Genomic DNA, 26,840 nt, shown 5'->3' on the forward strand with positions numbered 1-26,840 from the left:
CTAAACAAAGCAAAACAACCCTCAAATATCTAAACAAATTTTGATCTTTCAAGCTCCCCAGCCACAGATGTTTCAGACTTCAAACACCAAACAGCAGCTAAAATCTTAATTTCGGTTTCTTATAAATGCACTCTAGCCCCAACTTTGCTTAAGATCAGGCTTGACAAAGCCCTAGCTGGGATGATTTAGTTGTGGATTGGTCCTGCTTTGAACAGGGGGTTGGACTAGATGACCTCCTGAGGTCCCTTCCAACCCTGATATTCAATGATTCTATGATATGAAGGACTGCCGCTCCTTCACAAAACCTACAGGATTTGTAAAATACAAAAAGGCACATGAAAAACTCGATACTCACTAAATGTTGAATTAAAAATCCAGTAACCTTGACAAATATGATCACACTTCATACTTTATGTAAAGAAAGTGAAGCTGAAAACAATAGCTCTTTAATGCTCCATTGACATGACACGCCAGTCTTTTCTAAATGTAATTATCTGTGGTCCTCACTTTAATATCCAGGGCCTGTGGGTCATAAGATTAATCAGTCATTAACACTGCTGCTTCAATTTAAAGGCATTACAAGTACGTTATTTATCAAGAGAGAGATACTGCATTTCGAAGTTACCTAAATACCAACAGGTAAATAATAAAAAAGCCATAGTTTCCTCTTAAATTTTTTAAAGATAATACAAAAATTGCAAGCCTCTTCCAGGCCTGGTCTACACGTGAATGTATGTCAACACTGTGCTGCAGTGTGGACTACAGGGTCGGGCACTGCAGAGCGCAGCAAAGTGTTGCAATGGCTGCTGCTTGCGCAAACTAAAAGGTAGCTAGTTGGCGCCATCGTTGACCACACAGGGCAGTGAGATCGCAACACTCTGATGCGCTCTGCAGTTCCCACCCACATATTCCACAATGCAGCACACTTTGCCGGCCTAGCTATGCTGGTTAGGGGCGTAGGGGGGAAATAAATAGATACATAAATAAAATAAAAATCAAACCACTAACCAATGTAGCTATGCCAGCAAAAGCCCTACTGTAGACACAGTTATACGAGGCAAAGAGTCCTCTTGCCTGGTTAGTTTGTTTGTTTGGAGAACTGATATAAGCTATGCTGGCAAGAACTTCCATGTTTCAGCTATGTCTCCACTTGGAGGGTTTGCTAATAGAGCGATTTGCAGATTTTTCTAGTGCAGACAAGGTCGTAGAAGCATGCAGTGGTGTAGTGTTAGAAGCGAATGTAACTGTACAGTTTCTACAGCTCTGTTATTCAGTTGGTAACGTGTGCAGGGCACTCAGACAGAAATAAAACAAATCTTTCAAACAGGCATCTCTTCTTCTGAGGGAGCTCTAAAACAATCAGGTCCTCTCAATCATTCATGGTTATTAAAGCAACCTCACAGCACTTTTGCAAGAATATAAGCATTAACCCCAATCTCATGACCAAACTGCACCCAGGTTTATCAACAAAAACTCCCACTCTAGTTTACTTTATTGTTATGTCTTATTTATATTATGGTGGCACCTAAAGGCCCCAGCCAACCCCACTATGGTGGGCACTGTACCTCCATCTAGTAAAAGACAATCACTCCCCAAAGAGCTTAAAATCCAAAAGGACAAACAAAAGTGAGTCTTCTCTTCCCCACTGGTGCAGATCCCTGCATGTCAGCAGTAGACGAATATTCCCCATTATGCAGTATTAAGCACACACATCAGTGCTCTACAAATGTAGACGGTCATCCACTGCAGCATGCCATGGCCCCTTTCAGAAGCATGGCCCCAATTAAAGAGTTGGTCCTGCTTCCTGAGAATTATATTTTCTCCCCTTAGAAGCCATGTCAAGGAGACTGCCAACTTTGAAATGACCCTTGTAAGCATATCCCCAATTTTAACCTCAGCACTGAGTCCTAACATAGAGAAGCAACAGACAAAGTTCAGGTCTCCCTGAAGAATCTCTTAAATCCTTCAGCACCTTTTGCTCACTCTGACCATAATGCATGTTAACATGCATTGGGTCCCAGGTTAAGTGAATAGCTTTACATTGGCTGTTTTTTTCTCTCAGGGAGGAGCTAGAGGGTAGGTTTTGTGCAAGTCCACATCTGCTCCCAAGCGATTGCTCATGCTGGGTTCCAGAGACTTTATTTTGTCATCTCTCCATTTCAATGGCTGGGGAGGAAGGTGCTTGTTAATGGGGCCTGTAGTATCGTTCATTTGTGAACAAGGCTTATGATTATCATCAAATATAGATGGTGCGATACCTCCACTTTCTCAGTGTGCAGCTCAGAGAGATTTGGAGGAAAGTGAGATGGCAGAGGATCAATCAGGTGGTGATGCTCCAGGGTTTGGGGGTAAAGGGGAATATCAGGGAGTATGGTAGGGGTAGTTCCTGCCCATGTTTTGGATGGAGTTGGTCTACCCTTTGCCTATAAAAGCAACATTTGGGGCCTAGGGCCAAGAAAGCCTTTTTCATTCTCTCAGATATGGGCCTTATTACAGTGATCCATGACTTTGTGACCTCCCAACTGCATTACTTCAATGGGCTCTACATGGGCTTCACCTGAAAACCACTTGGAAGTTAGAGTTGGTGCAGAATATGAGCACCTGCTTGTTAAACGTGTTAATTAAAAGGAACACACACCAGTTATTCGACAACTATACTGGATTCCTGTTGTCTTCTGACTTTGGTCTATAGAAACCTATGAAGTTTGATTCCTGACTGTGAGAGAGACAACTTCTCTCCTTGCCACACCCAGTGACAGCTATAGCACTTTAAAGTGTATAGATGCAAGCATCTGGGGGTTTCTGGCAGAGCATGCGCAACGAAGGATTATAGATTGTCATTTGCTTATTCCACTGACCTGACACAGCCTAAGTCTGGTGATCATTAGAAAACGGCACAAGCCCTAGGTCTGATGATGGATGGGCTGCTGGGTGAGAAATCAGGTGTTTGTTTTTTGTTTATCTGAAGCGCCCCCTTTCTTGCTCTGATAAAAATGGGCTGAAGTAGTATGTTTGAATAGACGTTGCCCAAGCTCTCCGAGACATGTCAGTAAGGCACAGCTATGTAAATCTAAAGACACACATTTAGAGAACTTTCCATTACTTCCTTCCCAGCCTCCAAAATAAACACATTGTGATCCCAAGCAGCACCCCAGGAAACCTTGGGCAGGAAAACTGAGGGGTGTCTCCCATACATGGCCAACTGAATTACTGGCATGTCTGTCCCGGCTCTTGAGTTTACTGCGCAGAATTTTGGCTTTCAGAACACTTAGAAAAGCCACTTAATTGTTGCACTGGGGAGCAAGTGTGAAGAGAATAGGAAAACCCCATTACCCCCTTGAATTACTAGAAACAGGACTCCATAGACTAAGGCCAGAATTTTCAGAAGGGCTCAGCATCCACAGGGAATTTTTAAAACCTTTCAGCATGCTGGGTGCTGAACTCTTGTGGCAAATCCAGCCATAAGTGTCCCAACGGAATTTGCTGGGTGCAGAGTTCTGTTGATAAGCAAGACCTTATATAGATTCCTAAATCAGAGCTAAGATCATTTGAAAATCCACCCCCAACTGAGTTCTGACCCCTTGCAAATCTGCCTCTAAGTCTCAAGGTACCCAGTATTACTTAAGCTTTTAAAAACTGCTTTTTAGTATAATAAAATGTCTACAGGATTTTTTTTTTAATATGCAAAAGATCTTGGCATTTCACTTTCATGGTGAGTATTTGCAGCTAGTGCCCATAAAACACACAGGGCCAAATTCACTACTGGTGTAAGTGGGTGTAATTCCACTGAATTCAGCAGAGTTGTATTCGCTTATGACAGGTCTGAATACTGCCCCATATCTGCAAGGTTAAAATACCACCTTTGAAGCATCCCAAGCAAATAAAAGATGGCAATATTATACCGGGCACTTCTTTATTCGTTATCAGCAAGGTGTGGAAATCGCTCATTGGATTTGATATTATATTATATAAAGGTATGCTTAAGTATTCCATGCTCAAGCACACATGATTCATTACTCATTTACAGTACACACTATGCCGCCTTGGTATCTCTGCTATGAGCCTGCTAGATTTTTCTCCCCAACTCCCTAAATCCCATTTGAATGCTTTCACAGGAAAATACAGTACAATAACATGCTGCTGTGGCAGTTCTGACAAGTACAGGGGAGAGAAATTCAGTTTCACGTTACAGAGACACTTGCTAGTTTAGCTAATCTGATTGCAGTGGCAGCAGATCATCACGGCTGTGCTAGGACGTCCATATCCAGGAGCCCCTGGGTGAACCAATTCAATCAGCTGCTCATTGCAGGCCCTTATCAATCAAGTTATGATGGGGCATCTCCAGACCAAGACTTCTTGGGGGTGCATACATGTCCTTCTCATACTCTTTCTTCCCTTGCCTTACTGCCAGCTTCCCTTGCCTGGTATTGGCTCCTCCTAGGGGAAAGGGTTGTTTTACTACAACTCGCTCCCCGTTTCCTTTGAGATCATTTTGAGATTGCTTTTCATTATCTGGCAACAAATAAATCAGAATAGCAATCAAAACGTGTTCTGCCCCATTCTGTGCTGGCTATTATGCAGGCAAGCTCTATTTGGCAATGAATGCATGTATATAAATAATTGCGCTGATTGACTACTGTACACGGCTAATTCTGTAAAAGCTTCATTCATACACACAAACGAGGACTAAACAGACAAGCGACCAATGTGCTCTCATGTGACCTTGTGAAAATTCATTAAAATGCATTAGAGTGGACATGATGGCCTCTTAAGAAACATTTGGGAAGCAAAGGCAGCCCTTCTGATTTTTGCCAAATTAAACCATGAAGCCTCCATTATCTCTGGCCTGCTTTTAAAAACGAGACTATGACACTGTCCCAGTTTTACTTTTATCTCAGAATGAGAAGGCTGCATTTCTGGGAAAGGCTGAAAGTTACAAACAAGTAGCACTGCTAGCTCATAATGGTAGTATAACGAGAATAAATAACTGTTTACACTGCTCCTTCCAAGTAAGCTTTTCAGCTGTGGTTATAAGTATCTAATCTGCCACACACAACCTGCGAGTAGAGAAACAATCCTCTGTCTGTGTGTCCGGGTGCACGCACACGCTTCAGTCTCAGTGGCGCAAGGAATGAAAGGCAGATTCAGTGAGACACGGCCAGACTTTCCCTGCACCAGCCCAAGATCAGGGCACCCATCTTAAACCAACTGAGGGCTGCACTGGCCTTTTATCGGGAGCCCGGTGGGCTACACCTAGTTTAAATGGATGTGGGGCAGATCGAAGCGATGGATAATGGAGGCCGCTCACACCAAGGTGGAGTGTCACCATAGTGGGATCTGCAGTCTCTTTGCACGGCACTTTCATATATTTAGTGATGCCAACCCTCCAGGTTTGTCCTGGAGTTTCCAGGAATTAAAGATTAATCTTTAATTAAATATTATGTCACGTGATGAAACCTCCAGGAATATGTCTGACCAGAATTGGCAACCTTACATAGTTCATTAGTATTTTGATTATGGTAATTCCCACCCTGTGCCAGACACTTTCCAAAACACAGAGAGGAAGGCCCTGAAGAGCTTTGTCTAAAGCAGAGAGAGCTGAAAGGTGCAAGCGGTAAACACTGAAGCAGAGAAATCAGATTGAGAAGAGAGACAGGTAGCATGATTCCATTTGTTAAAATGTCTAATTGAATAAGCCTCCCTGCCTGTCTGCCTAGTCATTCAGCTTCATTTCTTTCTTTAAAAATAGGAGCTATCCATGTAAGCCAACCTTCCCCGCCCCTACTGCAGCCTACATTAATTCCCTACCACTTGTTCCTCTGCACCCCCAGACCCTGAAAGAAAAGCGCCAACTGGGTTGAAATGCAGGACTCCGTGGGGCTTCATTTCTTCCAACCTGGCTGCCATCAGACCCCTCCTTCCATTAGAAACACACTGAAGCTATAGCAACGACGGAGACATTCTTAATTTAGGTCAACGCTATGCAGAGATAATCATTAGGGAGGAAAAAATGGAACTACTAAACCTACTGTTGAGTAAGACAGTTCTGACTGGCTTTTACAGCACATTGCAGATTCAGGCCCTGATTTATGGCAACCACAAGACACGGATTGCGGATCCCTGATCCTTGGCTCCAGTGGGGCCTTATCCAACTTCCACATTGGTATTCGCCTCTTCCCCTGATGCCCCTGCCAAAAAATTTTGGTTACTATATAAAAACCACCCCCGCCCCCTTCCCCCAAACAGACAGGCATAAAAACACAAAGGAAAGACGTGAAATGTCAATACTGTTGCATTTTTACTGGAGGGACTATGGGAAGAGCAGATGCATGGAGCATAAGGAAGTGGTCCTGTGTATGTAAGGAAATAGTAAACACACTTCTACTGAGATCACTTGGGATACATTAGAAATGTCCTATCAAATGCACTGCCATTTCTTACCTTTTGCTAGTGAATGATTAACACGTGGTCACATTCGTATTTGACTCTGGGCAGGTCTATGCTTAAAAAGCTACAGCAGCACAGGTTTCAGAGTAACAGCCGTGTTAGTCTGTATTCGCAAAAAGAAAAGGAGGACTTGTCGAGCTGCTCTGCTGTAGTGCTTTAGCAAAGACGCTATTTTGCCGACGGGAGAGCTCCTCCCATCAGCGTCGTTAACCCACCTCCCCAAGAGGAGGTAGCCCTGCCGAAGGGAGAAACTCTCCCATTGACATAATGCTATCTACACCAGCGGTTAGGTCGGTATAACTGCGTCGCTCAGGGGGGTGGATTTTTCACACCCCTGAACGACGTAGTTACACCAGTATAATTTTGTAGAGTAGGCCTGGCCTCAGTCCTTACAAAAGTCTCCGTTGGGATAGCCAGAAGAGCTGCTTCTTTAGCCCAGCTAGTGCAGCCCTCACCTTCGAATGCTGGGGATCCCCCAGGTGGGCACTTAAAGCCGTGTTAGAGGCTCTCCAAAATACCAAGGACATTCGCTCTCCAAATTTTTTACAAACATATTTTCTTCCTCTCGGGCACCTGACCATGGCAAGGAATTTAATTATGCCACAGACTGTGCATGTATACCATTACCCCTACTGGGTGGAATCAGAACTGCTCGTGTGTATGGTCCTTACACTGCTAACAGCTACAGGTAATTTTCCTTTCGCCGAAAACTGTAAGAGACTTGTGCTTTGGGAGGAAAATCTGGGTTCTACCCCTGCTTCTACGAGGAAGCTGGGCAGTCATGGCCTGCATCACAACGACAAACGTGATCTCCTAGCCGGCCACAGATTTGATACTTTTTGCAAATAAACACAACTCAGTAGAAACAAAAGCTTCCACCGATTACCACTGGGTGCGATTCAACCTATGCTAGCAGTTCAACATCCACACAGCCTGCTTTGAGGGGGAGAGCAGTTTGAGAGGAGGCCACCATTTTGAACTGTAGCCTTGACACAGCCCACACTGGACTCCTCTTTTGCAACCATTTCACTTTCTTTTGCCTTCACTCCCTCTGCTCTCACCCTGAACAGTAGTACAGGGAGATTCCTTCCTCTCTCGGTTTGATAGCACCAATTGAACACACCCGTTGGGTCTTTCAAAGGGGCTGAAGAGAGTCAGTCACCCAGCTCTCACTGAAACTCAATGAGAGTTGGGTCCCTCTTTGAAAAATCCCTCTTTCTAGGACATTTATGTTCCTTTGGTTAAAGTCAGGAGACAGCCCGGCTGTTAAAATACAGCCGACCATCAGGAAGGAAGTTAGACTCTCTAAGTAGCCATCAGCATTCTCCAGTATTCTGAGAGCTTTACACAAAAAGCTCTCTAGGCAGCACAAGGGTGCTTCAGAAAACTAGGGAATTCAGGTCACCAACTAGCTGCCAAAGACATAACGTGTCTGAATAATGGTGAGAGGGAGCGTGCTTAACTTTTGAGAAGAAGGGACAGGTCATGTAACCCCCACTCAGGCTAAGCAGAATGGAAGAGCTACACTTTGATACACTGAATTGCGAATTTTAAGCTAAAAGCACAGGTTTTCTTTGAAGAACCACTGCAAACCATGATTGTGGGATTGGTTGGTTTGGTTTTGAATGTAAAATCAGAATCAATGATTTGCTTAACTGAACTGACTGGAGTGCATCTCTCTTCTCTTTTTTTTTTAAATGCTAGACACTGTCAAAACTAGATGTGGTATGCATTTGCCAGTGGCAAACTGTTTGCAGCACTCAGCCATCAAAACTTCAGTCTCTGTGGCTTCAACAAACTTTGACGAGAGCTATCTGCACATCAGCCCAAAATGTTTCTATCTGTTCAGACAAAAGCAGCAGTGTAATGTGAAAACGAGGCTGCCAATTTTCCATTTACACAGATAAACTTCACTGAATTCTTTACCGTGTTGTAAACGTACAGATTGGAAGGATTTTCACCTCTGCAATGACTCAAAATTCCACAATCCAGATGTAGATTTATGATCTACTAATCCATGAAAACTCTCAATTAAAAATAAAGATAAGAATTCCACTGGGCATTTTATGACAAAGAACAGTTACCATGAAGTGGTTAGGATATGCATTCACATTTTTTAAAATGGCAGTGGTTACTTAGTACTCTGCCCAAACGAAAAGATGCACAGCCTGCAGGTGAAAGGTTGGCTGCCTTAGGGCACATGGACAATGAAAAAACCAGACAAGATGCTCAGTTGCAGATATGTTCAAGGAGTAGGGGCCCATGACAGTCAGCTAGGTAAGAACCTGCCACCATGTTAAGAGGTATGCCGGCTTAGCATATCCCTGAATATCATTCCTGTGGGCCCATTTGCATTCTGGTGGCCAAAGTTGACATTACAGGGGTTCATCCAAGAAGAAATACCAACTTCTGAATAGAGAGTAATCTGAGAAGCCACGGGGGCCATATCTACACTAGGAAAAAATGTCTGTTTTTACTGTGTGCTAGAATCCTACTATAGACAACGGTAGTTGTAGGTTTTCTGTTTTGTTTTTATTAAGGTAGAGTTACAATAAAACATTAACATATTATTGTGACGCTGTATAAAAGATGGGTGACAATTTATTATTGATACCATTATTATATAATTACTACAAAACTTGTACAAAGTAGAAATCATGTAAGGTACAAAGGGAAAAGTTACAGTCTGTCAAGTATGATTATTCAGGTTAAATCTACGTATCAGCCAATATTTGTAACTTTAGATACAAAGCTATGTATTTGTATCTCAAATATGTTTGTTCTTGGGGTAACATCCACAAGGTAGTTTACATCCAGTCTCAACAGCCCATTGTGAATGGACTAGTCAAAGCTTGACAGGTCATTCAGAAAAATTAACTCTCCAGATAGCTCTTCTTGAGGACACCCTTGTGATTCAACAAGGCCTGTAAGGGCATGTGATGTGGACATGTGACCTTGGACTACACCTTTTTTAGTAACTTTCCATACATGGTGGCCTTGTTTGGGACAGTAAATTTCAATGCACATGGCAGAAGATATAAAAGACACTCAAGATATCTCTATTTTCCTCATTTCTGCTCCATTTCTCTGGACTGTGGATTTACAACTAAACGGAGTATTTTGAACAATGGACTGAGGACTGGCCAATCTTTTGGAAGTTATCAGAGAGACTTTTGCAAGCCAGAATGATCACTGCTATGATCCTGATCTATGAACACTGAAAATCATTTGTATGTATAGGATTCTTTAACCATTCAATACACCTCTTCTTTTCTTTTATTAATAAAATCTTTAGTTAGCTTACTAAATTGGCTGACAGCGTGATATTTCAGTAAGATCTGAAATACATATTGACCAAGATGGGGGGAGGTAAGTGTCTGATCCTTTGGGATTGGAAGAACCTTAAGTCTGGTGAATAGGGTTTTCAGTAACCTCTCATTATATTAGATCTGTGTGTCTGGATGAGAGCCAAGGGACTGGAATGCCTAAAGGAGACTGTCTTTGGCTTCTGGTTAACCAGTATGGTGCTACAGAAGCTCCTTTGTTATTGGTTTGGTGAATCTAAGTATAGAATAAACCACCAGTTTTGGGGGATTGTCTGCCCTGTTTCTTACAGTCTGCCTGAGTGTGGCATTCTCAGTGTGGTCCATCCCAGTTTGCCAGTCAAAACTACACTGTACATTACTTATTCAGGATCAGGCTAAAGATTCTGGCTTGCTGGCTGTGGAGCCCTGTTTCTCTGAATGCACTAGAAAGGGTGACCAAATTTCTAAATACCTATCTTCTTATTGGCACTTCTCTTGTGTATGTACTTGCTGTAAAAGCTTTTCAATTACAAGGACAGTCCATATTTTACTATACCAAAATTCCCTAGAAGGAGGGGTTCATATGTTTCTAATAATGTGCAATACACAAAGTCCAGCTGCTAACACGAAAGAAATGAATTTGTTCTGCTTATAAAGGTGATCTTTTACTGAAGCAATAGGTAAGCAGGATCAGGGGATCTCTAGGAAGCTGGCATTTTGTCATCAGATGACTCTAATAATTTCCTCCCCAAACCATCTCATTCCTGGACACTACAATCACATGTGCAAGTATTTTTGTTTCAGTACATCCCTGTTGACATGACATTAAAAACATGGCAGGATGAATTATTAAAATTCATATGGAAATATAGAAAGGAGAAGGGGTGAGTTCTAAAGTTTTGTATAAGCCTAGCAACTGAGGTGGACTAGCTTTCCCTAATTTGGTTAGTCATAGTTTTAACCTGTCCTAGCTAGGCCAAGTAAACTTAAGGGGAGGGTTTACCCTGCCCACCTAGCATGTGTTAAAAACTACAAATTGCCTTGTCTACACTAGGATTATAACAAATGTTAAAAACACACCATTTCTCCTAATGTAGGCAAGCCACAGAGACAACTTTGGGATAGAGAAAGCCTTGAACTTCTTCAAGAAAATTCAGTGTGGACAACTTACTGTTCATGTTTTGTACTGTCATGGATTCATCATGAACGTGGAAGTACTCATGTGGAGGGGAGAGTTGCTGAGGATGTAACTATAATTTTTACAGTGAAAGAATGTTAGTTATTAACTAGTAAGTGTACATTACACGGAGTTTTGCTTATTTGGACACACAATGTGTTCCCACTTTTTAGTTTACCATGGAAATGTGAACTCTATCATTTTCCAAACAAATATATATATATAAGTTATAGACACACAAAATAATTCCTCAATTCAGTTTTTATATTCTCAGAGTCCAACTTTGCACCCACTGAAGTCAACGGCAAAGATCCCATTGACTTCAGGGGCACGTCTCTCCCCACTTTTAGCATCAGTCATTATATCCAGATTACTCACTCTGTAAATCAATCTTTGTCTGATCACGTGTCAAATCAGAGGGACCCATAACAGTATTAAAAAAATCTGTTCTCTCTAAACTATTTTATCATCCACTAGCGTGTGGTCACTTTTGTTGTTTTAAGTTTGTATTACAAAAACACAGTGTCTATTAACGCACACTAAAAAAAAAAAAAAAAGTGCCTAATCAGAGTTACCTTTCCAGCTCACAATCTGCTTGTGTTGCATAGCTTCAGTCTGGGCTGATGTGACAGACAGATGAAGGTTACATTGTAAAAGCCTACAACAGGAGGGCTGCCTGTACGAAACACCTGGGATGATCGCAGCCTGCCTTCCTACCTCAAGTTGTAACAATTCAGAGCACACCGCCTCTTTTCCTGTTAATTATAGATGCATTCTTAAATTATCACTCCTTCTGTCACTTCCTGTACTCTAATTAATCTTCTGCCCTGAGTAACCCTGCAACACAACATGTAATCCCTACTGAAACTACTTAGAACTACAGGGTTCAGCCGGTAAATGCAAAAATCCAGCACATCCTGGTTGCTGGAAACAAAGATGTAATCTCAGCGCATGCTCACCTACCCCAACCGGAAACTCAGAATGGATTGCCAAGAAGTATCTTCTTTAGTAAAATGAGCTTTACATTTTACCTTTAATAAGCTTTTGTATATAAAGCTTGAAATCTTTACCAAAAATTAAAGAGAAAAAATACTAAGATCCCTGGGGAAGTGACTTGATTTTTTTCATGTTGACATTTGGATGCAGCTAAGTCTCAGGAAGATGGATGTATAGTTATGCTACACTCTTGCTTTCATTCTAGAGTTCTAATATGGGCCACTTGGAAAAGAGTCAATGGCTAGATTCTCTTCTCATTTACACCGGTGTAATATCACGAACATCACCGCTGAGATCAGTGCAATTATGCCAGTGTACAATCAATGCAAGTTAGAAGAAATCTCAGCCACTACATATCTACTTCTCCATCATACTCTCTGAGATACTAACAACCCTTATGTTTCTTTCCATGTGTGACCTGACGTTACACTGGAGGAAAGAAAAAAGGGAGTTAACCAATGCTGGCTCTGCTACTATTTCGTCTGAATTACCAGTCTCATGTTAAAGGGCACCGCCACTCCCACACAGTGAAACAACTCTGCTCCATCACAGGTCGAGCTAGTGCATCCTTCTCTAACAGATCAGCTGCTTTCTGCACTAATTGCATCCGTTGTTAAACCGAATTTTCTGTGGAAAAATTTGCATTTGACAAATGTATCTGGAAGAGCAGGACACTGCCACTTACTCCTGTGTTGTTCTGCTAGCAGGAGATTTCTGTACAGATGCCTCTTAATTAGTCATGTGAAGACTTAAGCAATCACATCGTGCATATTGTTTAGCTGTAACGTTCACGTTTCATTTAATGACAAGTGTCTGCCTGTAAATCAAACCAATCTCAGAATCAATACTGTTCCATCACTATTACATCATCGGGCCCCGCTTTTAATACTTATAGTACCATTTCTATGTATTTGTATAGTCCATTAATGTCAAAGTCCTATGGTGCCTTTTGCAGTAATTTCTTAGCCTACATTAATTTCTTGTGGTGATAGCCAGGATGGTGAAGTGTAGATACGCTCCACTGAACAAAAAGGGATGAATTTGCTATTTAAGCCAACTGAGATTTTAAACATACTCTTTATTTCCTCTCTTCTAGATGCTAATGCTGGCACAGTGGTACAATGATCATAAGCTAACAAGAACTAGTGATGAAATGCACAAGTCCTTGAATCATGATCTAGGCAGATCCTTCACCATATGACCAGCTGCCTCCTCCATAGTTTTGCACTTGTTTCTGCTTCAGGTTATTTTTCTCTATTAAATCCTGATGGTCAGACAGACAGACAGACTCCTGTTGTTTCATCAGGGTTGCATTTTGTCAAGGAGATATGGTTAGGGATTAAGCAGCCTGGAATCAAAGCCTTTGATTGTGTCAAACTGGTAACTTGACTCTCCCCAAATGCTCAGCGCCCATCAGATTTCAGGGCTAGGAAATAGAGAGAATGAGGCATTTTTGGCTCAATGCCCAAAAATATTTACACTTCCCTACAGAAAAGAATAATGGCTCTAACCTTACCTACTTGGTTGCTCTTGAACGTTAATGTTATGTGGCCTAATACTGAGCCAGTCTGTGGTTTTATACTTGCTCGCTATATTGAGAAACTAACGTGGTAATGTAATGTGAAAGCCTTGCTAGGGTTAGCAAGGAGCAAAAGGTTCAGAGGTGCAATTTGAAGGTCTCTCCCCATTTCGACTGCAAGTTTTCTAAAGAGAATCCCAACTCTCTAGACCCCCACTCGAGAAATTAAACCCACAATACAATCTCTTAGGCGGTCTGTATTGCTACTTCTAGCCTGACCAGAAGTGAAGTACAGAAGCCTGAGGAAAATGGGGTGAACGGGAAAATTAAGAAATTTGTGAAACTTCCTCCTCTCCCACACACTCCCTCACCATCTAATATTTATTCTGTGGGTTGGTGCCCTGACAGTCACTTGGGAGTTTCAAAGTAGAAACAACCCCAGAAACTTGAAGTAGGGTGACCAGATGTCCTGATTTTATAGGGAAAGTACCGATTTTGGGGTCTTTTTCTTATATAGGCTCCTTTTATCCCCCACCCCATGCCAATTTTTCATATTTGTTGTCTGGTCATCCTAATTTGAAGTGAAACTATGAATTCTGTCCAGTTTTAACATACAACCATAAAACCAGTCCAGGTTAGAGCAAAAGGCTCATGAGCCTTAGTAGATTCCTTGCTGAACCCGGGCTGAGTGGAGAATTTATAACAAGACAGGAAGCAGTCATATTTTATGTGGTTTCGGGTCTGGTTGTGAACATGTCACTCAACTCTAACTACCTCTTTTCATCCTACCAGTTTCATGCTTCCCCACAGAGCAGAGCTACTGGTCTCCCAGTGTATTAACTAGAATTGAAACAGAGATTGGTTGATTGTCTTTATTTGTAACCTTCCACCTTTAACATCTGGCCCTGGACCAATAGATACTTGCACATGCTCTCTCTCTCTCTCTCCCTCTCTCTCTCTCACACACACACACACACACACACCCCCCTCTCCTTGAGCAGTGGTTGTTACTAACAGCTGGTGTAGGCTAGTAGGAAATTCAAGGTACAATTTATTATAGGGCTCCCAAAACATAGTGTCATTAAAAAAAAACAAAACTCCACCCTGTGATTGAAATCCTGGCCCCAGCTAAATAAACAGGAGTTTTTAACATGGACTTCAATGGGGAGAGGATTTCATCCTATATTTCATTACTATGGACTAATGGAGCAAAACAAAAAAGTTTGGGACCTGGAGAATTATCCCCACCAAATCATAACAATGTTAGAGGAACTCAGTGGAGAAAGATGCTGTGATTAAAATCTCTTCACAGACAGATTCCACTCTGTCCTATAGGCTCAGTGTTAATCACACATTCATCACTGTAAATTGACAACATAAATGATGATTTGTGCAAATGACGTTAGAGAAAATGGTGTTCTAGCTATAGAAATGAATTCAACATCCTTTCAACCTTTCTACACTTCTAGGTTTTATGTAAACCCTCATTTTTAAAGCCTTTGTTCTGCATTTAGAAGGCCACCCAGTGAAAGCTGTGAAGTGTAGCATGTGTTTCCACTGATATTAAAATACTCTTTATTAAATCTCACATATAAGTGCATACAAGAAGCTGTTTGCAACGTACTGTGTTAAAAGATGATTTATCAGATAACGCAGTAAAAGTTTCAATATGCGGAATTAAAAAAAAATCTGACTTTAATCCACTCAAAAAGTGATATTTTTATCTTTTAAAGCAAAATCTCTCTACCACTGAGATAATACCAACCTTCAATCACACGTCGCCGTGGTACCTGTTTGAACAATTAAGCCCATGATCTTGCAAACACTTAATTTTAAGCACAGGAGTGGTCTCTTCGGATTTAAGCATGGGTTCAAGCGTTTGCAGAATCAGAATTTAATTTATATGTCCAGATTGCAAGTCTCTTTGTCTGCATAGTACCAAATATAGCACTAAAAATGCTAAATAACTCCATAGTTAAGACAATTTTTTAGCATCACTGTGGTGCACTTTTATCCTTAGATATTCATGTTAAAAAACACTCCCACACAGTACAGCATAGCCAGAGTAGCTCAGTCTCATCACCACGTTTTTTCCCCTCTCCAAACATGGCAAGGGAAAGCAGACTAAATAACGGACCATTTTAGGGGTAACTGCAGTGTGCTTTGGATATTACAGATCCCAGCTTCGTCTTGAGCAGAGCAGAAGGCTACCAAAGGACTGAGATGGCACGGGCACATATCTGTATTACAGATGGCAGCAGCAGAATTTCATCCAGATTATAGTCAAAACAGACTCCAGTGGAAGAGTTTTTCACATAGGACCAAAGCAGGATGTGACCCTTGGCTCATGGTAAGTTTTGAACGGCAATTTACCCCTTTCCCCACTTACACTTGTCAACTTATTATTCTTAAATCCAACTGCATCTTGTTTTCACACAGATACATCTTAACCAGCGAGCTATTTAACTGCTCTTATGCTCACGTAAGAAAAACATGTGTTAGCTCTTGAGTGCCAAGCATCAAGCTGGAGAGACAGCCATCTAGTTACTGGTTTTGCAGCCAGACTGGAGTTACCAGTCATAATAGCAAAAGTAGTTTAGAATACCCAGAATAAAGCATGTGGCTCTGTTCAGGATTACGCCAGATGGTCCAGTTCCTCTTCTGAAATCCCCATAAAAGGAGCTGGACAGGGAGGAGAAAGGAGGGCTTGAAACTTAAAGCTGACTTTATACTCAGCAACGTAAATCAAATCAAGGAGCATCAGGGGATCGCTCTGAATGTACTGTGCGTGGCTGCCCGCTAGTTTCCATTCCTTCCTCGCATGGGGGTGGCTTTGAAAATGACTCTAGCATTACTAACCTCAGTCCATAGCAATAGCAGCCAGTGCAAGTCTCAGTGTGTGAAAAGCATCTCATTATCTGGTGTCTCAAGTGTTTGAAAACTACAGGTTTACCACAAAAGGAAAATGAATTAGCCACGTGAGTGGCTGTGTTAATCAAACAACTGATCTCTGCACCTTCAAAACCAAGATGCAATCCTCTCAGGACTGGACTGCATATGGAGACAATAGTGTGATACCTTGATTTACTGAAGTAGTACTCCCGGAATCCACACATCATGTTAATGGGTCAGGGGGAAAGGAATTATGGAAAGGAAACATTTTTATTCATTAAGATTCTTGGTGGGGATTTTCAAAAGAGCCTATGGGACTTAGGTGCTCAACTATTGAATTTCAATGGGGTTTGGAACCTAATGCCCTTAGACCCCTTAGGAAATCCCAACCCAGGTGAATTTTACAAATGGAATTCTAGTCTCCCCATTGACAGGAGTTAAAAAACTGAGTTAAGCATTCCACTTGTCTTCGCTCCAATAACTAAATACTATTAATTACCCTGTTTAAATTTTGAAAGGTTAATGCTTTGGAGACGGTCTTTCCAAATATATGAACTTCTTCTGTTCATCAGGTTTCTCTTCCCTGACAACTTCCAGCTGCACAGTGATGTAATCTGACCACCACACAACATGGAAAATCCGAACATCTGCAACTTGTAGGTGGGGCATAGGGACAGGGGAAAGATGAGAACGCTTCTACAGTGAGATCACCAATTTGGAAAAAAAGAAAAGAAGGTGTCAGAACTGCATCGAGATGCATGTCAGTACGATGCATAAGTAGTTACACCTACTGTGGATTAGGTGTACAATGTGTTCGAGGTTTTCTGGTTTACTGCCAGAGTTATTTTCCTTTTTAAATACAGCAAAGGATCTATCAAGGATCTTACTGTTATTAATTTGGTGTATTCAGAGTACATAACAGCATTGCCTGGGCTGGGGTAGGGGGAAAAGAAAAATGACACGTGGTTTGGGCTTTCCATAGCCCTTCTTTCTACAAGACTTAGGTTTCACTAAATGAGAGGTTTCTTCCAAACCTAAGATAGAATACGGTGAATTACCAGGACAAGGCTGTGGTCCTCACTTCACACAAGAGCTCCTTCAATGGGTCTCAAGATTGAACCCTTGTTTAGAAGCACTGAAAAGACACAGGTACTGCAGAAACTTGTGGACTTCTTTTTGAGTATCCCTAGTAAGTTACCCTTCCCTTTCCTAATACTGTACAGAGATTATGCTGAGAGCTAAGCACATAGACTGCAGAAAGGTGAGAACATTTAAGCTGTACATACTTCATTTAGGATGAAAAAACAAAAACAAAACTGCTGTTGTCTCTTAGTTAAGATATTTCCGTTTACTCACTGGAATTGTTCCGCTCTCCATAAAAGCTTTCCAGTCCAAGAACACATTTCACTCCCGATGGTGGAAAGCCACAAAGGTAAGATACTAAAACATTTTTTTCTACATTAACTTATCTCGGCTGTCAACAGATCTGCCAATTCGTCACAAATGCAGTCATTTCTTCATAAGGGTCTTAACCTGCTGCCAGATATACATGTTGGGAACTGCCCTGTATCTTACGGAGGGGTGGGGGAAGGAGGGAGAAAGGGGGAGGAAATCAAACAAGTCTGTGTAGTAGCTGACTTTCAGAGATTCACAGCCCATGCATGCCACATGTTGGAGGACAGGACTGAACCTGAAGGCATGGAAGAAGTGCAATGCCATATAACAGAGAGCTGAAGCATGTATGAGGGAAATTTCCCCTGTATGGTCATGATTAGGTGGACAGGCAAAAATATTATAAAATCGGAGCGAGATTGTTTAATTCTGATTGCTCAGCTACAAGATCTTAGAAAATTTCACGCAAAAGTTTGAATTTCTCTGATATTTATTCAAAATGCTTTAATCTAGAAGGTAGGCCAGGCATAGTAAGCCAATTCTGTTTTTTCTGTTTCCAAGTGAATCCAGAATCCAGTAGAGGAATGACAGCTATTTAGCACTCCCCCAACTCAGCTGAAAAGCATGCGATTCCACTTCCAGTTGAATGTTTGACCTGGTTACTTCACCTGGTACTCTCATCATTAGTTCAGACAAGATACTTAGCCTCCCACCTGCAATGTGAGGCACTTACACCTCCTTAGCTTAGGTCCCTGATGAAGTTTCCCTGCTGGGCTAGTGGGCCTCAAAAATTCCAACATTTAAAAAGTCTCCTGAACTCCTGAGTTCCTAACTTGGGACCAAGGTCTGCTCTCAGGGGCACCAATGTAACCCAGAAGTAAGTATTTAATGGAGTTACTCCAGATTCTCATCAGTATCACTGAGATCAGAATCTGGCCCTTGGTGCATCCAAGCCAACAGCGTCTCATCTGGTTGGCATGATTGCCTGGGAAGGGAATGTTCAGCAACTCTTTTAAAAACAAAGTGGTTGCAGTTGAAGCATCTCACAGTGGCTGGACATAAACTGTAGCTGACTCCCTCTGGTTCAGGCATGGATTAGCCAGACATGATGTATCGTGATAGGAAGAGGGAGGAAAACCTCACCCTGGCTAAAACTTGAAATTTCCTCCCTCACCCCACTCTAGGTCAGAGAAACTTATTAGGCTTGAGCCTTGTACTTTTTGGTAGCAAGGGATGTTTAGCACAGCCTATCGGATTGATATTTAATGGGGCTAAGTAAGAGCCATGCACCAAGTTTATTTCCTAAACATTTGGGATGGAGTAGTGTGAAAAACAAAACCGATTCACACATAAAACAAGTATTTCAATATTCCATTCCCTTTTTTAAAAATACATAATTTTGCAGGACCTACCAAAAAACCAACACATTTTGTGCTCCCCTATTACCTGTGCAGAAATACATAACGATCTACTGTTCCCAGAGCGCTGTATAAATATCAAAGGTATTCTGGCATGATTAAGCATGAGTGAAAAGGTTGGAAGTGTTCTGCTCGTTTCCATTTTTAAAAGCCATCTTAATTTTGCCTCTATTCAAAACCCATTTTTCTCCTCCTCTGCAGGCCTGATTCTTCACTTTCTTGTACCTTGCGCCACCATTTGGACTTGCGTAAAGCGAGAGTAGGAAGCGGGGGTACAATGATGCTTTTCTGATCTGGGAGCATTTTAGAGCCACTTTGCACAGGTGTAAATTACTCCACGTTAGGATAAAAAAATAAATAAAAAGTACTTTTTTTATTTCCATTCATTTAAAACAAGTGAAGAAAAAAATGAAAAACAAACAAAAGAGATGTATCAAATCAGTCCTTTGCATTTAAAGCACACAAACATTTGATTTAAAGGGGGCAGGGGAGTAAAAACATCTTGTTGCTGGGTTAAGAAGTGTATAGTTTATTACCAGACAAATGTATCCAGTAGTATTATTGTATTTAACTTGCATTTAAGAATGTATTAGTTCATAGTATTGAACCCATCTGGAAATATTTTGTAGTTGCACATTTAGACAGATGTAAAAAGGAATGCATGGGAAAAATGTGATGACCTCATGGATGGACTCTTCCATTTCAGAAGCTCCCTCTTTTGGCATCTCATTTTGTATTCCTTTATAAGGCATTTCCTTATTTTTGCATAGCTGCAACGATATAACCATTACGCAATAGGAAAGAGACTAAGTTTGAAGTGTCAGTATGAGTAAACCCCAAAAATAACCTCCTTGCTCATTTACAATAAAATATTCTAATCCGGATAATCAAAACTGAACTACTGGGAAAAGAGAGGAGATTTCAAATAAACGCATTTAGCATTCGCCCAAAGTAGCGCCAACCCCACATAAAGCATTGTCATACAATATAGCTGCACCAAAAGCAAATCACAGAGGGTCACTTTCAAGACTGATCCAAAACCCATTGAAGTCACTCGGAGTCTTTGTGTGGACTTCAATGGGTATCGCATCAGGCCCCAAGTGTCTGGGCCATTATGTAGTTCGATAAGGAAGTGGTTTGGTGGGGTCTGATCCGGTCAGATGTTAAGAACCTTTCACTTCCATTGAAGCTGAGGGCACTCAGCACTTTGAAGGACCAGGTTTCTGGTTTGTGCATAACAATGTACAGGCATGTTCAAGATTCACACTCTGGTTTTAGAGGTTCTTTTATGAATTTTTGACAAAGTTCATTATTCCAGGCATAGCACTAAAAAAACCAAACAATCTGGATTGCTTATTAATTATGCCAAAGTGGAATAGTAAAAGAGGGCAGCATCTGCTCTAACGCTGCCTGTGAGTGTGATGTTGGAATTGCGTCTCTCTGAAAAAAAGATTTAACTCTTTCCTGAAATCTCTGAGCTCTTTGACTGGGGGCAGGGAGGGGGGAAATTAACCCCTCTGCTGCTACACATTTCCTTTACGACAGCATTGTTTACAGCTAAATCTGTGGATACTAATCAATGAACACACAGGGGTTTTTGCTACCTCTTAAAAAAAATTTAAGCTCATCTCCACATGAGAAAGTGACAGCAACCGTAACCAGTATGCAGTACATTCAAAGCCACTGCAGAACACCACTATTACACATCTAAATGCTGAACAGAAATGCACAAGCCATCAGCAGTGTTAACCATAAAAGCAATTTTTCCTGTGACAATGGTGACCACAGGAGTGTCACTTTCTTCCAGTGGTGAATAAAACTCTAGTGGGAGTTTTGCTATAGATGTCAATGGGAGCCCTAAAAGGTGTGACTTGCATCTATCACTTCAGCCTTTAACTAATCCCATAGGTGAGAAAATAAGTAACTGATCAGAAAGGAATAGGATGAAACTGAAGCAATGGTCCAGACCTCCTGCCTTACCTCTGAAGTGCCACGCTTGTATGACTTTACATACTTTCTCCTGCATTGAGTTCCCGTTGCTATTTTTAAAAAATCTTCTTGAAAGATGAAAAAATGAATACCAATTTTAGAAATTCACTAATTAACATAGCTAAAAGTAAATTCTGTAAGGAAATCTTTGGGTGAAAAGCTTTTTTCAGTTCTGTGCTTTTCCACACATGGGACAGTTAGCTTGCAGCCGAAGCACAAGGCTAAAAAAAAAAAAAAAAAAGAAACCACCATTGATTTCCCTCTGATTTACAATTAAAGTGTTTTTAAGTAAGCGATCTAACTGTTGACTTGATAGTCCATAAACATCAACACCATCAGCAGGATTTCCAAAATGCAAAATATTGACAGGATTGGATAAACATATAAATGAGGGAGTTATTAAAATGCAAATTACCTGCCTTGCAGAACTGCTCTGTGCTGCTACACAGGACGCCAGAGTCTGAATCCAGGCCTTAGCCTCCTGCTCACTGTGTCAGTGGGGGGTGAGCAGGAGGGATGGAGTGCAACAGAAGACAATAATTGGGTACAGCACTGACTGGCTGCAGAGAGAGCCCTTGTCTAACCATCTGAGCCAAAGGACACTTGCATTAACATGGGGCCCACGAGGGATAAGGAAGGAGTGGGATTTTTTTGGTTTTGTTTGTTTTTTGTGGGGGAATTAAGTGGGTATAAAACAGGCCTTCAACAAGGTGTATACATAGGCATTAGACTCTCCCTGGATTTCAGGTCTTACCAGAAAGGCTCCTCCTGTGGAGACAAGCCACAATTAATAAGCCAGACAACAGCTGCGCACGGCCTGGGGGGGCCTTGCTCTACAGAAGAATGGCCAGAAATTGAAATTTTTAAAGAATTGCTGACTTCTGAGGTGGAGACTCACAGTAAATGCCAGAGAGCCGTTGAATTAAGACTTACTCAAAATGGAGCTCTGAAGAAGGGGGAGGGAAATCCTCCACATCCTTTGTGGGGATCTCAGCATCCTCATTGTCTTCTCTCACCACGCAACAAAGATACCGTCCTTCCAAAGGACAGGACAGGAGTCCAGCAAGAGCTTGTTAATGGTATTTGGGTTAGAGGAATCCTGGTTGTGAGATAGAATGAGGCACATCCCCCCCCCCCCAAAAAAAAACAACAAAAAAACAATTTAATGTTTTCCCCTTCTCTTTTGGAATTCCATGTAATAGGCTAACATTTGGGAATAATGTGTTATTCTTTTACTTTTAATACACATTCTTATAATGAAAATATGTTGGCTATCGTGTGTGTGTGTCTGTCTGTGTACACATGTACACATGTGTGCATACAAGACAGGGAGCAAAATAAATCCCACCCCTGGCTCATGTTGCATAACGTAAGTGTCAGCTAGGAGAAAATGTTTACAGTCAAATTATAATTTCCATTTTAACTCCAAGTCTCCAGGAAATGCTGACAAGCCCATGAGTGCATTTCAGTCCTGTGAATGCTGCTGCTACAATATCTAAAAATTACACCAATTTAGAGGTAACATCCACTTAACAGGCAAATTCTAACAGGGAGGTTTGTCTAATGGTATAATTAGGCAAACAATGCAAAATTATAAAACTGTCCATTGTGCCATTTTACATCTTAAACTGCATCAATTCCACCTTTTGCTGCCATTCCTCATTATCATTGTTTATTATTTCCGTTATCAGAGTGCCTACGAACCCCAAACATGGACCAGCACCCCTTGTGCTAGGACCCATACAAACACAGAACAAAAAGATGGTCCATGCCCCAAAGAGCTTACAATATCTCAGTGGCTGAGATGGATTAGTACTTGGATGGGAGATCTTTGAGGAACACCAAGGTAGTGCAAGATGTGGACCTGGTGATTTAGAGGGGCACTCTTTCCTCTGAGTCAGTATGCCCGACCATGCTGTTCAAGGGCACTGGGCTGCCAGATACACATCTCATCTGAAAGACAGTTGGAGGTCATGGAATCATAGAATTGTAAGACTGGAAGGGACCTCGAGAGGTCTTCTAGTCCAGTCCTCTGCACTCAAGGCAGGACTAAATGTTATCACTGAAAGCTATGATTATGATCACCTATAGCTATTAGGGATCTCACAGTGTGCAGGAGTGTAATTATCTGTTCTGTTCATTCCCTCTGAAGCACCTGGCATTGGCCACCTGGGCTAGATGGACCTTTGGTCTGACCCAGTATGGCCGTTCTTAAATCTGGTGTTCTGGCCAAATTCCAATACAGGTAATTAAAAATCCCTTTGACATTTCAACTGCATCCATAGTTTTTCCTCTTTCACTTCCCATCCTAAATTGTTGGGTAGCGTTGTTGCATGCTGCTGCTCCATTTCACCTCAAAGGCAGCTGCATTTTGGTGGTAAGTAGTGTGACCCGTACACATCGCTTACCCACCTTGCCAGGAATTGGACATAACTAGTCGTACGGTCTAAAATGCTTTACAGTTTCCATTGAACAGTCACCTGTATTCAATATCTGTTTTGTAACATGCACAGTCAGTCAATGTGAAATTAGGCAGGCAAAAGGTTGCCAAACCTCACAGACTATCATTGAGCCATACTGATACAAAGCTAAATCCAGTTCTTCATACTGTCTTAAAAAAAAATGTGAAATAGATTGAGCTTCACACACAGAGATAACAGCAGAGATATGGAAACAAATTGAAAAATACCAAAGTGCACTTGAATCTGCCAGGCAGGATGGTAGTAATGCTGTATTGAATTTGTACAGAAATTAGATGCCTCGTTAACTGTGGATAGATGCACAACTGCTAGAAATTTAAACTTCCTCTTTTCCCCAGATCACAACAGTCATTACAAATCATGCAGATGAATGAATGCTGAAAAGACACTCACAGTTCTGCAATTTTGGTATGATGAATCCAATAATAAGGGAGGGAGGAGGGGCAGCAGCAGTAGTAATCTTTATAATCAAAAACACATTTTCTGCAAAGCATCTTGCTATTGTTCATATGTAAAGTACATCATGCTGCTGTTTGGTAACAAACCGTCCTGCACTTTGTAGATAGAGAGTTGTTTTATTACACATTCCCTGATTTGTGACTCAGAAAACAAATAAAAAACCCACGAAATGGATCTTTTGAATGACTACTCAAGAGATACAGCATGGCTGGATAATAGTATATTGCCCTGGTAGTTCAAGATGTAGCACTTGCAGTAGGACATTTCTACCAGCTAGTATTACCCATGGAAGTTACTAACAAGAAGTTAGAGGAACTGAAAGCTACACTACCTGTGTCAAAAGCACAACCAGAGTGTGATCTTGAAACATGCTGAGCATCTTAGTTTGTCAATGGGAGTTGAGGGAGTACAACACAGGCTCCTTTAGCTGGATCAGGGATATAAAATTCTACTGTACCTCCTCCCAGATCTCGCCTTCTTCCTCCCCGAGAGGATTTCACAAAACCGAAGGTTTCTTGGCAAGCCAGGCTTTTCTATTCTCTCACTCAATTTGTCTTTCTTACCAACAATAGTTAGGTGTGGTGCAAATCTTTGCTTTACTGTTTTAAGCAAACGGTCTTCTTCCTAACACTAAAAAAAGTTACCAATGGATACTAGTAGCCTTGACCACATGCAGGAAAACTCAGCCTGTTGCTTATCAGTTGTTTTGGCCCAATTCCAAGAGTAACACTGCTATAAAAGGCCATCGCAGTGTGAAAAAGGAGTAGTTCTATTAGAATACACTCAGTTAATTGTGGCTGAACTAACATTTTCCTAGGATAACAGTTCAAACTGAATTTATACCATTGTATGAAGTGTAATAGGAAGCAGGACTGCAGACCCGTTTCCAGCTCATGACAGTGGTACAACAACGTTCAGAAAAAAATTAAAATCTCTCAAATATAAAACCGGTGACAATCTCTGACTGGTCACAGTAATGTTTACCAAAACAATGTGTAAGATTTCAAATAAAATTCCCCACCACCATAGCAAGAAAAAATATTTAAAAGTCAAAAATTCCAGGCTCGCTACATTTACTGTAATTGTCCTTTATAAGAAGAGCCCTCTAGTTATGTGAAATGACATTACCTCACAGCCCCAGGCTCCCAATTCTATGAACAGGAAGGAAGCAGACACACATCTCTTTAAGAGCTGTTTCCTCTCTGCTCTATTAATTTCAGAGATTAAGCAAGCCACTCCTTTGTGGCATAATAGAGCAAGATAGAGCCATTGTGTTTGCAGATCCTCCTGCTAACTCTTTTTCTGAATTTGGCAAGTGGGGAGAATGCCATAGCATTTTATTCTCAGATGAAAAGATCTAAAACTTCTGGCAGCTTTAACTCCCCCCTCCTTTTAGTTACAATTACAGCACTTTTGGAAAAAAACCATATCCAACCCTCACTCCCCCAATGAGAATTTCAGTGCCTCACGGATACAGTTCAGGAAAAAGAAAGAGCAGTCATGTCAAAAATGAGGATTTTTTTTTTTAAAAGGGCCCTTGGATCGACAGAACTTTTTTCAGTCAGGAAACCTTTCTGGACATACACATCTTGCCGTCCCATCTTCAGTCACATTGATAAAGTGGAGACACTAAATTTACTGCTTGCAATTCTGATGGTCATATTCTCACTTTAAAAGAAAAACAGTATATTGCTCTGTCTCCTTCATGGCACAAAATTCCTCCAGCTTGTAACAGACGCCTGATAACCTTTGATAATACGGAAGCCACTGCTTCTCCTTTTCAAAAGCCACAACACATTTATGTTCTAGACAGGATTATAAGCACTACAGTCTCCCACCACTCCAGCAGGGGCCAACCGATTCCTGACGTTTTTTGAGGGGGTGACTGGGGGGAAACAGAGGAAGCTTCACACAACACAAACACATGTAGGAATCCCTGTTCTGAGTCTGGGTTTTCAGATTTCCTTTTATACAGTCAAGCAGATGATTGATCCTTATTCTTAACATTCCAGTGTTCTTTCCAAACTGTTAGGCGAACTAGCTTGGAAACACAAGAGTTTTTGGAGTCAACCGACAGAGGAAATACCACTTTGTGGGGGCGCACAAAGCAGCAAAATACTTTAGACCAGTTCACATTTTTCAGCAGCCTATAAACATGGCTGCTACTAAATAGAAATGTCATCAGCAGTGAATGGATTTCTTTACAGAAGGGAGGAGTAAAAGAAATACATGCAAGTGGTTTTCAATTTCTTCTAAAAAATATATTTTAAGCATTAGAATTAAATAGACAGAGATCTTCTGGCTGGGACAGAAATATATGAGCCAGAACACTGTTTTTACAGCACCTTTCTTGGAATACAGACGATAGAATACAAAACCCATCAGGATAAAACACTTTGCCTATTCAGCAGCTTTCTTTTCATGAGCTGTTTCATCTTTTTACAGGTTGCTCCCCCGCCCCCATCCACTCCGCATCCTCCACCTTTCCAGGCCTCCAGTAGAAAACTTGAGAAAAAAGAAATGGGTTCTTTAAACAAAGACCCGATTCTCTGGAGCAGGAGTGCACACGTACTAGTAAACATAAGAATGGTATTTTGGGCATGGTGGTGATGAGTTAATCTGCCACTAGCTTTAAAACTCTATTGCACAGGTTTGGCTCAAAGGCTTCCAGTCCTTGTAATAATCTGAAGGAAAGAATTCTAGACTGTGACTCTTCAAGGACAGTGACCCTTTTTCACCAACTATTTTTTTCCCTTTGACTTTCAA

General features: G+C 41.3%; 1 protein-coding gene across 1 annotated transcript in view; it reads right to left on the reverse strand.

The window, feature by feature from the left end:
- The window catches only part of MAMLD1 (mastermind like domain containing 1), a 95,775-nt gene that overhangs the window by 40,941 nt on the left and 27,994 nt on the right, over positions 1-26,840 (reverse strand). The window lies entirely within an intron of this gene.

The sequence above is a fragment of the Eretmochelys imbricata genome, chromosome 9, assembly GCF_965152235.1.
Source record: "Eretmochelys imbricata isolate rEreImb1 chromosome 9, rEreImb1.hap1, whole genome shotgun sequence".
In the NCBI taxonomy this organism is placed as follows: Eukaryota; Metazoa; Chordata; order Testudines; family Cheloniidae; genus Eretmochelys; species Eretmochelys imbricata.